General features: G+C 43.8%; 1 protein-coding gene across 5 annotated transcripts in view; it reads left to right on the top strand.

Annotated features, from left to right (window-relative positions):
- The window catches only part of GPSM2 (G protein signaling modulator 2), a 64,346-nt gene that overhangs the window by 24,752 nt on the left and 25,448 nt on the right, over positions 1-14,146 (top strand). The gene's annotated exons all lie outside the window — the stretch shown is intronic.

A 14,146-nucleotide genomic window follows, 5' to 3' on the forward strand; every position in this document is an offset into this window, starting at 1 on the left:
ATCTACCCTGCACAGGAACAAAATAACTTGCTCACATCTAATGGGGTGTATACACGATTCGATTGGGACACATTTTTTGGTACTTGTTTCCTAGCACGGCGCACGCCGCGATTTTAGGGCTATTTTTAGCCTTTTCCCCGACAATTAAAAAATCGCGTCCCATCGCATGCCTTGAGTTTAGGCATGCGATGCGACCAACGCGATTTAACATTGAATGCATTGTATTCAATGTTAAATTCCTATGTAAAATCGGGTCCATTGTATGCCATTATAATGGCATACAAGGCAACCGATGCGATGGACCCGATTTTACATAGGGAACAATGTTAAATGGGCCAATGGACCCAATTTTTCATTGTATACCCACCCTGATGGGTAATTTACATGACAAAGGCCCCCCCCATTGTTAACGCCACCCCACGATGAACGCCATCCAGAAGCGTGGCGAGCGCAGCGTTACTCGTCCTCCGACCTTTCCATACCCCCACTATCCACGTTGGCGTGGAGTTGAATTCATATAGTGTGGCGAGCGCAGCGAGCCACCGAGCCCGAAGCGTGGCGAGCGCACGCGTAATACCTGTGAAGTAATGCGCATCCCCACGCGGTGCGTTTGCCACGCTTCGGGCTCGCTGCGCTCGCCACACTATATAAAATCAACTCCACGCCGACGTGGATAGTGGGGGTATGAAAAGGTCGGAGGATGCGTACCGCCGCCCCTCGCGGGCTCGTTGCACTCGCCACGCTTCGGGTTGGCGTTCATCGTGGGGTGACGTTAACAATGGGGGACATTTGACCCATCAGGGTGGGGAAACAATGAAAATTGAGGTCTGGGGGGCATTTTACATTGGTTCCAATGTAAAAATCGCGTTGATCGCATCGCATGCGATTTGGTTGCATGCGATCGACACGATTTTTTGGGACCCGATGGATACAATTTCCATCGCTGTCGCCGTGCTAGGAAACAAGTACCCATTTTTTATTTGATTTTGCCCCTTGGCACTGGGATTGAAAGCAGAAATAGACTTGCCTGGAAGATCGAAGGCAGTTCAATGCTGCTCAATGCGGCATCCCCCCTCCCTCCCCCACACAACGTCCTCCCTCCCCCACACAACGTCCTCCCTCCTGTTCGATTCCAGCAGCCGTGTGTATGCCCCATATGTCTCTTTGTACGTTACATCTGTCCCACCTGCAGGGCAACATGGTTTTGCCAATTAGAGAAAGATTTTGCTTTTCCCCATGGTAAAAAAGGTATCAGAACACACAGCGCATAACATCACGCTATGTAGTAACCAGAGAGCAGGCAAAGTTCCCATGATTACCTCTGTCCACCATAGAAAGCACCGTAGGTATCTGAACATCAACTCAACCATGGAACAGCGAAAGAAGGTCACATTTTATTTTACATCCTGTGGCTTAGATTTTAGATTTCAGTTTGAATACACCTTGCCCTAAAAGTATCTCCTTTTAAACACTGGATTGCATAAATTATGGATGCATTATAAATAATTTATGCAATCCAAGGAAGCAGGCCAGATTTTGAGACTGTATATATGAACAACTGTGGCGGCTAAAGACAGCAATGCTGATAGGTCAATCTAGACTGGGGCCTGTGGTATACCTGTGACAGAGGGCCGGATGCACTTGTGCTGTTTATCTGGATGCACCATGGGAAGAAGGCAAGCCGGCAGAGCCAGTTTTTTGCTCTGGGCAATGCTTCCACAGGAACCTTTTGGTCCTGGCATTCATCACTTTAACATGGGATGCAGATAACATTCCAGAGGTTTGAATGCTGGCCTTCAATATACCAACTCTGGGATCCTGGCTGCCTTCAGAAGACCGGAGATGGATTTCTGATGGGTCAGGATGCTGACATTGGAATACTGTCAGCCGCCACCCTGAAAGGTTAGTATGTGGGGAGCAGGTGGCTGGGGATTGGGTTAGGTTTAGGCACTAGTGGGGGGGGGGGGGGGGGAGGTGGGCTAGGGTTTAGGCTTAGGCTGTGGAGATGGGAAGGTTAGAATGGAACTTTGGGGAGGGGCTTAGGTTTAAGCACCAAGAAGAGAGGTTATGCTGGGTAGAGGGTTAAGGTTAAGGCTGAGGTGTGTGGGGCTTAGGGTTATGCTGCGGAGAGGGAGAGTTAGGGTCAGGCTGTGGGAAGGGAGATTTAGGGGGTAGGGGGATAAGTATACTTACTTTCTGCCATCTGTATTTTTATCCTGATTCTGGTCATCTGCATGTGTCCCCTATAACACATGCCATGTAATTAAAACTTGTTGTAGAGCTGTAAAGTGCATCCCTCCATAGCTACTGTATTCCCTGATGACCGGCTCCTCTTTCAGCAGGAAATATGCCCTGGCACACTGCAAAACTTGTTCCGGAATGGTTTGAAGAACATGACCAAAAGGTTAAGGTGTTGCTTGGCCTCCAAATTTCCCAGATCTCAATCTGATACAGCATCTATGGCATGGATGGGGAACCTTTAGCCCTCTGTAAAGATCTGTGCCAGAGACTCATCGTGGCAGATCCAGCATGAGAGATTCCCTTTGAGCTTCTGCTCATCTAGGTCGCTTTGAAAGTGCCTGCGATGTGCACCAGCGATTAAGCATGGGAGATTTAAGTTAAGCAAGTTAACGCTGATCGCTATCGCCCGCTACACAAAACACAGGCTATGTGCAGTCTCTTGCTAAGTGATCTGGCTAGATTTATTTATTTCACTTTGCTTAGAAAATACCCCTACATCGCTTCATGTGTAGGTTTATATAGATGCGTGGCCCCGCTAGTCGCTATCGCCCCGGTGATTAACCCCTTCCTGACAGAGCCAGTTTTTGCGTTCCTGACAGAGCCCTTTTTTTCAAATCTGACATGTCTCACTTAAGTGGGGATAACTTTTTTTTGCTTTTACTTATCCCAGTGATTTTGAGATTGTTTTTTCGTGACACATTGTACTTCAAATTAGTGGTAAATTTGGGTCGATACAGTCTGTGTTTTTTTGTGAAAAATATCGTGAAAAAATGGAAAATTTAGCGATTTGCAAAATGTTAAATTTTCTGCTTGTGAGACAAATAATCTTACCACTCAAAATAGTGAATAACTAACATAGACCATATGTCTACTTTATGTTGACATCATTATTTCAACTTCCTTTTAATTTTTTGGGACACTAGGAGGCTTCAAATATGAATAGCAAATTCTCAAATTTTCAAGAAAATTTCAAACACTGATTTTTTTAGGGACCAGTTCAGTTCTGATGTGACTTTGAGGGACTTGTATGTGAGACACCCCCATAAATGATGCCATTTCAAAAACTGCACCCCTCACAGTATTCAAAACAGCATTTTGGAAGTTTGTTAACCCTTTAGGTGTTTCACAGGAATTAAAACAAAGTGTAGGTGAAATTTCAAAATTTCTTTTTTTTTGCAGATTTGCAATTTTAATACATTTTTCTAAGGAACACAGTACATTTTACTAGAGAAATGTGACTGAAAATTGATTCCCCCAATTCTTTTGTTTTCATAAATATCCTATATGTGGCCCTAGTGTGCACGGTGACCAAACCACAGGCTTCATAATAGAAGGAGCACCTACTTGATTTTGGAGCCTCCTTTTTATGAGATTATTTTTTAGGCACCATGTAGGTTTCTAGGCACCATAAGATGCTAAAAGTTAGGAACCCCCCCACAAGTGACCCCATTTTGCAAACTACACCCCTCAGGGAATTCATCTAGGGGTATAGTGTACATTTCAAACCCCCAGGGGTTTCACCAATTGTGGTACAACTGGGCAGTGAAAATGAAAAATTATTTTTTTTACACAAAAATACAGTTCTGGCTCCAAATTTGTCATTTTCAGAAGGTATGAAGGAGACAAAGCACCCCAAAATATGTGCCCCAATTTCTCCCGAGTACGGCAATGCCTCACATGTGACCAAAAAATACCAGTTGGGTGCATGGCAGGACTCAGAAGGGAAGGAGTGATTTTTGGATTTTGCAGCTCAGATTCTGGTGGAATTTTGGTGGGTGCTATGTCGCATTAGCAAGACCCCCAAAGCACCAATACAGTGGAACCCCCCCACAAGTCACCCCATTTTGAAAACTACACCCCTCAGGGAATTCATCTAGGGGTATAGTGTACATTTCAAACCCCCAGGGGTTTCACCAATTTTGATACAAGTGGGCAGTGAAAATGAAAAATTACATTTTTTTACACAAAAATGCAGTTCTGGCTCAAAATTTTTCATTTTCAGAAGGTATGAAGGAGAAAAAGCACCCCAAAATCTGTGCCCCAATTTCTCCCGAGTACGGCAATGCCTCACATGTGACCAAAAAATACCAGTTGGGTGCATGGCAGGACTCAGAAGGGAAGGAGTGATTTTTGGATTTTGCAGCACAGATTCTGGTGGAATGAATGGTGGGTGCTATGTTGCACCAATACAGTGGAACCCCCCCACAAGTCACCCCATTTTGCAAAGTACACCCCTCAGGGAATTCATCTAGGGGTATAGTGTACATTTCAAACCCCCAGGGGTTTCACCAATTTTGATACAAGTGGGCAGTGAAAATGAAAAATTACATTTTTTTACACAAAAATGCAGTTCTGGCTCAAAATTTTTCATTTTCAGAAGGTATGAAGGAGAAAAAGCACCCCAAAATATGTGCCCCAATTTCTCCCGAGTACGGAAATGCCTCACATGTGACCAAAAAATACCAGTTGGGTGCATGGCAGGACTCAGAACGGAAGGAGTGATTTTTGGATTTTGCGGCTCAGATTCTGGTGGAATTTTGGTGGGTGCTATGTCACATTAGCAAGACCCCCCAAGCACCAATACAGTGGAACCCCCCCACAAGTCACCCCATTTTGAAAACTACACCCCTCAGGGAATTCATCTAGGGGTATAGTGTACATTTCAAACCCCCAGGGGTTTCACCAATTTTGATACAAGTGGGCAGTGAAAATGAAAAATTACATTTTTTACACAAAAATGCAGTTCTGGCTCGAAATTTTTCATTTTCAGAAGGTATGAAGGAGAAAAAGCACCCCAAAATCTGTGCCCCAATTTCTCCCGAGTACGGCAATGCCTCACATGTGACCAAAAAATACCAGTTGGGTGCATGGCAGGACTCAGAACGGAAGGAGTGATTTTTGGATTTTGCAGCTCAGATTCTGGTGGAATTTTGGTGGGTGCTATGTCGCATTAGCAAGACCCCCCAAGCACCAATACAGTGGAACCCCCCCACAAGTCACCCCATTTTGAAAACTACACCCCTCAGGGAATTCATCTAGGGGTATAGTGTACATTTCAAACCCCCAGGGGTTTCACCAATTTTGATACAAGTGGGCAGTGAAAATGAAAAATTACATTTTTTTACACAAAAATGCAGTTCTGGCTCAAAATTTTTCATTTTCAGAAGGTATGAAGGAGAAAAAGCACCCCAAAATCTGTGCCCCAATTTCTCCCGAGTACGGAAATGCCTCACATGTGACCAAAAAATACCAGTTGGGTGCATGGCAGGACTCAGAACGGAAGGAGTGATTTTTGGATTTTGCAGCACAGATTTTGGTGGAATGAATGGTGGGTGCTATGTTGCACCAATACAGTGGAACCCCCCCACAAGTCACCCCATTTTGCAAAGTACACCCCTCAGGGAATTCATCTAGGGGTATAGTGTACATTTCAAACCCCCAGGGGTTTCACCAATTTTGATACAAGTGGGCAGTGAAAATGAAAAATTACATTTTTTTACACAAAAATGCAGTTCTGGCTCAAAATTTTTCATTTTCAGAAGGTATGAAGGAGACAAAGCACCCCAAAATCTGTGCCCCAATTTCTCCCGAGTACGGCAATGCCTCACATGTGACCAAAAAATACCATTTGGGTGCATGGCAGGACTCAGAAGGGAAGGAGTGATTTTTGGATTTTGCAGCTCAGATTCTGGTGGAATTTTGGTGGGTGCTATGTCGCATTAGCAAGACCCCCCAAGCACCAATACAGTGGAACCCCCCCACAAGTGACCCCATTTTGCAAACTACACCCCTCAGGGAATTCATCTAGGGGTATAGTGTACATTTCAAACCCCCAGGGGTTTCACCAATTTTGATACAAGTGGGCAGTGAACATGAAAAATTACATTTTTTACACAAAAATGCAGTTCTGGCTCAAAATTTTTCATTTTCAGAAGGTATGAAGGAGAAAAAGCACCCCAAAATCTGTGCCCCAATTTCTCCCGAGTACGGCAATGCCTCACATGTGACCAAAAAATACCAGTTGGGTGCATGGCAGGACTCAGAAGGGAAGGAGTGATTTTTGGATTTTGCAGCACAGATTCTGGTGGAATGAATGGTGGGTGCTATGTTGCACCAATACAGTGGAACCCCCCCACAAGTCACCCCATTTTGCAAACTACACCCCTCAGGGAATTCATCTAGGGGTATAGTGTACATTTCAAACCCCCAGGGGTTTCACCAATTTTGATACAAGTGGGCAGTGAAAATGAAAAATTACATTTTTTTACACAAAAATGCAGTTCTGGCTCAAAATTTTTCATTTTCAGAAGGAATGAAGGAGACAAAGCACCCCAAAATCTGTGCCCCAATTTCTCCCGAGTACGGCAATGCCTCATGTGTGACCAAAAAGTGGCAGGACTCAGAAGGGAAGGAGTGATATTTGGATTTTGCAGCACAAATTCTGGTGGAATGATGGTGGGTGCTATGTCGCATTAGCAAGACCCCCAAAGCACCAATACAGTGGAACCCCCCCACAAGTGACCCCATTTTGCAAACTACACCCCTCAGGGAATTCATCTAGGGGTATAGTGTACATTTCAAACCCCCAGGGGTTTCACCAATTTTGATAAAACTGGGCAGTGAACATGAAAAATTACATTTTTTTACACAAAAATGCAGTTCTGGCTCAAAATTTTTCATTTTCACAAGGAATGAAGGAGACAAAGCACCCCAAAATCTGTGCCCCAATTTCTCCCGAGTACGGCAATGCCTCACATGTGACCAAAAAATACCAGTTGGGTGCATGGCAGGACTCAGAACGGAAGGAGTGATTTTTGGATTTTGCGGCTCAGATTCTGGTGGAATGAATGGTGGGTGCTATGTGGCATTAGCAAGACCCCCGAAGCACGGTGAAATTATGAACCTAATATTCCATAGATGTGTGGTATATTTTAAAACACTCCTTTATACATAGGCCGGGTTTGTCGGGGCAAGTGTCACACTGGAAAATAGTTTGCTTTCTTATTCCCTTTTTATAGCAAACTTTGCACCTTTTTTGTGTCCTGCCCTTTTTTCCAGTGGAGGGGATTTCATCAGGAAAATGCTGCCCTGGTACAATACGGGGGCCAGTACTAGAAGTACTGGGGCCCTCTGCCTGCTGGTTCCCAAATATTAGGCCCTTTATGACTTCCTCTTGAAAGTGCATAAATGTCCCCCTCTGGCCGGTAGAACGGAATAGCACGTAAGCGTTATACAGTGCCATCTGGATGATATACACGGCCACCTTCTTGTACCAGATTTTTGTTTTCCGCAGGGCACTGTACGGCTTCAGTACCTGATCTGAAAGATCCACTCCGCCCATGTACCTATTGTAATCCAGGATACAATTAGGTTTGGAGGTGTGGGTACTGGTACCTCGTACAGGGACGGAGGTGGTACTGTCTCCGTGAATTGTTGTCAGTATAAGGACATCCCTCTTGTCCTTATATTTGACCAACAACATATTTTCGTTGCATATTCCCCTGCTTTCACCCCTTCTCATTACTTGGGCAATGTGCGTTTTTGGGAGGCCTCTTTGGTTCTTGCGCACAGTACCGCAAGCTGCTGTACCTCTTGAACCAAGGGCCTTAAACAGGGGGATGCTAGTGTAAAAGTTATCCACATAGAGGTGATAACCTTTATCCAGGAAGGGGTGCACTAAATCCCAGACAATTTTCCCACTAACACCTACGAGGGAGGGGGGGCATTCTGGCGGTTGAATTCTTGAATCCTTCCCTTCATAAACCCTAAACCTGTGGGTGTACCCTGAGGTGCTTTCACACAGTTTATACATTTTTATGCCATACCTTGCCCTCTTACTGGGAAGGTACTGGCGGAATTTAACCCTTCCTTTAAAATGTATAAGGGACTCGTCGATACAAATAAATTTTTCAGGGATGTACACCTCTTCAAATTTGGCACTGAAATGATCAATGACCGGCCTGACTTTGAATAGCCGGTCAAAGGTGGGATCATCTCTGGGTGGGCACTGTGCATTATCGGTGTAATGTATAAATTTAAGAATTGTCTCAAATCGAGTCCGGGGCATGGCCATACGGTAAAATGGAGTACTGTACAGAACATCTGTACTCCAATATTGCCTAATTTCTGGCTTTTTTACTATGCCCATATGAAACACCAGACCCCAAAACGTCATCATCTCTACTGCATCTACAGGGGTCCACCTAGCAAATGATGACGTGGGGTTTTGAGCAATAAACTGCTGGGCATATAAATTAGTTTGGTCCACCATTAAATTTATAAAATCATCAGAGAAAAATAATTTGAAAAAGTCAATTTCTCTGAGACCTGTGGAATCAAATTGGATTCCTGGCATGGCCAAAAACTCAGGAACCTGGGGCTCAAAATTGTCTGGTGGTGGGGTCCATACTAGATCAATTATTGGGGGGGGAATCTCAGCTGATCTACGGGGGCGTCTTTGAGGGGGTCCCTCATCACCAGAGGAGGAAGAGGAGCTTAAGACGAATCCTTCAAATTCCCCGCTTGCATCACTGCCTGTGTCAGAGTCAGAGGCAAGCATGGCATATGCCTCCTCCACTGAATACATTCTCCTGGATGACTGGGAGGACATTTGGGAGGACATTTGGGATGCCATTTTTATTTTTGTGTTACTGGTAGTGAAATGTTTCAACACGTGTATAGTGTAGGGGGGGGTACAAACTTTATTTCAATCCGGGGGGTATGTAGTGTGTATGTGGTGCAGAAAAAAAAAAATACTTTATACCAATAAAAAAAAAAAAATGAAGGGGTTAAAAATAAAAAATTGAAGGGGTTAAAAAAAAAAAAAAAAAGGTCCTGCGCCAAAAATTGAGCACAGATGTTGGTCAGTAACGTCTGTCACTGAACAGCGCTCAAAGGCAACAGGAATCTGATCAAAAAAAAAAAAAAAAATTGATCAACCCTGTGCCGAAAAAGCTGATCAGTGATGTACGTCACTGATCGGCGCACAGTGGCCACAGGACACCCACAAAATCAGTGTGTGTAAAAAAAAAATTAAAAAAAGACCCCACAGCACTCACAAAAAAAAAAAAAGGTGATCAGTGATGCGACACTGATTACCAGTGAGGGACAGCAGGTGCACAACCTTTGGTGCAACTGACAGTGCAACTGGCAGCAACTGACAGGTATATATATAAAAAAAAAAACCTCTGCGCCCCCAAAAAGTTGCTGATCAGCACAGATATACTGATCAGCACAAAAGGGGGGGTAGCAGACACAAAATATACACTCTCTATCACTATCTCTCTCTATCTCTCTATCTCTCACTATCTCTCACTATCTATCACTCTAGGACACTGCAGCAGCAGCACTGACAGTTATATGTATAAAAAAAAACTGCACCCCCAAAAAGAGGGGGTAGCAGACACAAAATATACACTCTCTATCACTCTCTGTCACTATCTCTCTCTATCTCTCTATCTCTCACTATCTATCACTATCTATCACTCTATGACACTGCAGCAGCAGCACTGACAGTTATATATATAAAATAAAACCCCTGCACCCCCAAAAAGGGGGGGTAGCAGACACAAATCTCTCTATCTCTCTACCTCTCACTATCTATCACTATCTATCACTATCTATCACTGTATGACACTGCAGCAGCAGCACTGACAGTTATATATATATAGAAAACCCCTGCACCCCCAAAAAGGGGGGGGTAGCAGACACAAAATATAGCTCTCTCTGTCACTATCTCTCTATCTCTCTCTATCTCTCTCTCTATCTCTCTATCTCTCTATCACACTGCAGCAGCAGCAGGAAGTCTCAGGAAGTCAGATCCAGGAAGCGTCCAGCACGCTACAAGCAGTGATAAGGTGATCAGGTAAGGTATTTGCAAGGATCAGGTAAGTATTAGCAAGGATCAGGTCGGTATTCACGGCAGGCAGGCACGGTGACCGTTCTGCACGCTATTCCAGACCGGAATGGCGTCTGCAGCGCAGTCACCGTCAGTTTAAATGTCGCGCCTTGGCTGTGATTGGTCCGTGGGTCCCACGGACCAATCACAGCCTTGGGGGCAGGTGGGGTGAGGGTGGGGTGAGGTGTCATCGTCACCGATGACCCCCTCATGCCCCCTGACGCCCGGCGGTGATTGACACCTGTGTTACCGAGCGTCCGATTCGCTGGTAACACAGGAAAACGCTGTGAATGGCTGTTCACACTGAACAGCCAATCACAGCGATCGCCGACGGGGGGGCGACATCGCAGCCCCCCCTGGGCATGCAGGGACATGTCTGCTGTCAGGGACAGCAGACATCGTCCCTCTGTCACTGCGTCTCGAGACGCAGTGACAGTTTAAACTCATGACGTACATTTATGCCATGTGTCGGGAAGTACCTCCCGGCCATGACGTAAATGTACGTCAAATGTCGGGAAGGGGTTAATATCCAGCACTAAACTAGTTAATCACTGGGGTCATGGCCAGTGTTCTCACGGAGAAAATAAAATACCAGCAAAAATAAAATTGTATTGTGGAGATAATATACAAAATAAAAATATGAATATGTATTTAGATATGTTGTATAGGAATAGAGCGCGCTAAAGATAAACCACCACCTCCAGGACTTCGGCTTGAGTCCTTGTGTAATTACACACAATCACGTCATACACTAAAGGTTTTTTCCACATTTAATACAACAAATATAAACCTATTTTTTCTTATAAAACAGCATATGACATCCACTTCAGGTGAAGCCCTTTAAATGGCTTCCTTAGAATAACGCAAATTCGATAAAAAAATCAAATGGTGTTTTTTCATGAAAGGGTGAGCCCCGAGCTCAGTATCCATGTAAAACTGTAGCAGGGCATGCTGGGATGTGTAGTTCAACAACAGCTGGAGTGTCAAGGTTAGCCATCACTGTTCTAGGGTGTGTTGCTTTAATGGGACCTACTGTCAGCCCAAACTTTAAATTCTAGTTAACAGCTTTGTATTTGGAAATCATGCCCCTGAGGAAGTCATTAGGACAAAACGTGCTGGTTTCAATTTCATAGCATGTTTCATGAGTTATCTGAACTGGATGTCATATGCCGTTTTGTTGTACAGGTTGAGTATCCCGTATCCAAAATGCTCGGGACCAGGAGAATTTTGGATAACGGATTATTCCGTATTTCGGAATATTTTAATATTTCAATTATGTATTTTGAAGTATCTTGCATGTATGCTGTATAAACACATAAAATACACACAAATATATTTTATTACCACATAAAATACACACAAATATATTTTATTTGTTCAAAAAACAAGGTTTCAAAACATGAAACAAAATTTGTGTACTATCTCAGATATTGAATTTGAATGCCAAGCAATCATTTTCTTGCACATATATAGTACCAGTTACATGTCATGTCCTCAGTAGTGCTGTTACAAATGTCCCCAGTGAGTTTTTAGCAAAAAAAATATTTTTTTTTCACTTTCTGGAATGTATGGTTTTCGGAATAATTCGGATACGGGATACTCAACCTGTATTAAATGTGGGAAAAAACCTTCAGTAAATGATGTGATTGTCTGTAATTACACAAGCCTCACACAACGACTCAAGCCGAAGTCCATGAGGTGGTGGTTTATCTTAACGCACTCTATTCTTATACAACCTACTATCCCTATTCTCCACTAACAGGGGGAATCTATAGAACTGCTGCTCCAGTATTCTATTTGAGGGTCTTTTTTTGTTTTTGCTGTGGACATTGATGGAGGTGATTGTTCCACTCCTCTCTAAGCTCTCTGCTCAACTTTTTTCTAACATCCTTGTGGGGGAATTCAATTCTTCCACGTGTGCCCTCCTGGCCTTCTATAGTACTGAGCGTCTGTAGCAACTATTCAGTTGTTGCTCTGATCGCTCATTACCCAACGGCTCACACATTTTTTTTTTCTCGTAGCCTAGAGGTGCTAGAAAAAAAGGATAAAAGTCTGTCGTTTGGGTGCCCAAAGCACCAAAACCAGATGTTTAGACACTTAGGGGGGTATGCAATCCCTGATCACGGCTGTCGATCCCTCCCGACTGCTGTGGTCCTGGCCCATTTGCATTTTGCCCGACAGCAGATCGCCAGGCGGGATTCAATATCACGCCTGCCGATCGGCAAAAAGGGGGCATGTCCACATAAACGGCCGTGAATTGTTGATCTGCGGCCAGGAACGCGACAATGCACCTCTGTTATCGGCAGAACGGGCCCAACAGCTTCTAAAGTCAGGCTGGTTCACCCGTGATCCCTCTTCAATGCTGTCGGTAAAGACAGCATTGAATAGGGCCTCGCCGCCGCTATTTCCCCTGTCGAAATAGCGGCGGGGGATTGCATACCCCCCCTAACGCTGCAAAATTAGACTGGTTTATTTGCAAAACGGCTAAACGCGGTAGTTTCAGCTGAGACAAATGTGAACGGCCATCTGTTTGAGCAGCAATTGAATTGCTTTGGTAGATACCCATTAATATAAATGGTCAGCAGGGGGCACACGGAATAATTGAACTCCTCCCCCTTTGTGTGGTTGTTGATACCTCTCATCATTCACTTCTCATTTGTTCGCAGTTGCATCCAAAGTAAAAACTTAACCTTTGTTCTCTATTTTCACTTCTTCAAAACTAAAGTTGGGTTGAGTTATTGTTAAGTATTTAGTCATGGTTGTATCTCTCAGTTCATAGATCTATTTTATTTGAGTAGATATTATTCAAGTAAATAAAAAATCTGCCTCCATGCTATATTTCAGTGTTAAATGTTAGCAGTTATGCAGAAATGTGTTCTAGAATAGACAGATGGCAATGACTGACTAATAAAACAGATGTCAGAACATGACAAAGAATCAGATTTAGTCGCACAATGTTTTCACGTGTTTTGGGTTCTTTAGAGTTTTTAAAGAGTTACTTGATAACTTGGGTGTAAACGTATGTCCATCACAATCAGCTTTGACAATGACCCCCCCTCCTCCCTCCCCCATACAATGCAGACTTTAAAGTACACAAGCTCCCATAGAATACTCCATATTGTTTTATTTTATTTACAGTTTCTTATATAGCGCAGCATATTCCGTTACACTTTACAGTCCATATGGGCCGATAATATATTTATACACTGTAATGTTGTTCCTATAATCTTGTCTTCTATTTGGTTTAACTATCTCTAGTTCTGATATTCTTTCCTCATAACTGAAATCATTTGATAATGACTTGCTAAATAGCAATTTTTAAGAAGTTATTGTCAACTTCTATGTAGTGAACGACAAAAGATTACTTGCACATAAATATTAGTCTTTTTTTTTTTTGTTCACTTCCTGAAACTAGTATTATGGGCCTTATTTAGCTTTGTTAGCAGAGCAAAAAAGCACGTAAATGAGTGAAATCTTGTTGCACTGCAGATGGGGCAGATGTAACTTGTGTCGAGAGATTTAGATTTGGCTGGTGTGTGTTCAAACTGAACTGCAGTGTAATAATAAAGCTGCCTAACATCTGTGGGCTACATGCAAAAGCAGCCAGTATTTACCCTGCAGAAATACAACATAAATGTATTTGCTCCCCTTGCATAGCAACATGGTTTGTTCCAGACATATAGGGCAGTATTCAATGCTGCGGCGAGGGGGGTTTCTATGGCGAGGATGGCTGATTTTCAGTGAGGAAAAGCTATCCTAGCCGTCAAACCCCCTCACTGTATTCAATGTTTGGCCAAAATCCTTGCCATCAGAGGCCGGCGAGGATCCCCTTTAACGGCGAGGTTCACCGCAAATGCAGCAAATCCGCTGCATTTGTGGCGAGCCCTGCCATTTAATGGTCACACTCGCCGTTTCCACCTTGCCGAAGGGAACCAGCATAGTGGAACTGGCAAGTGAAGGGGAGGAAGTTGAAGACTTTGATCGCGAGCTATCGGCACTGCTCGCCGT

The sequence above is a fragment of the Crinia signifera genome, chromosome 8 (genome assembly GCF_055691185.1).
Source record: "Crinia signifera chromosome 8, ASM5569118v1, whole genome shotgun sequence".
In the NCBI taxonomy this organism is placed as follows: Eukaryota; Metazoa; Chordata; class Amphibia; order Anura; family Myobatrachidae; genus Crinia; species Crinia signifera.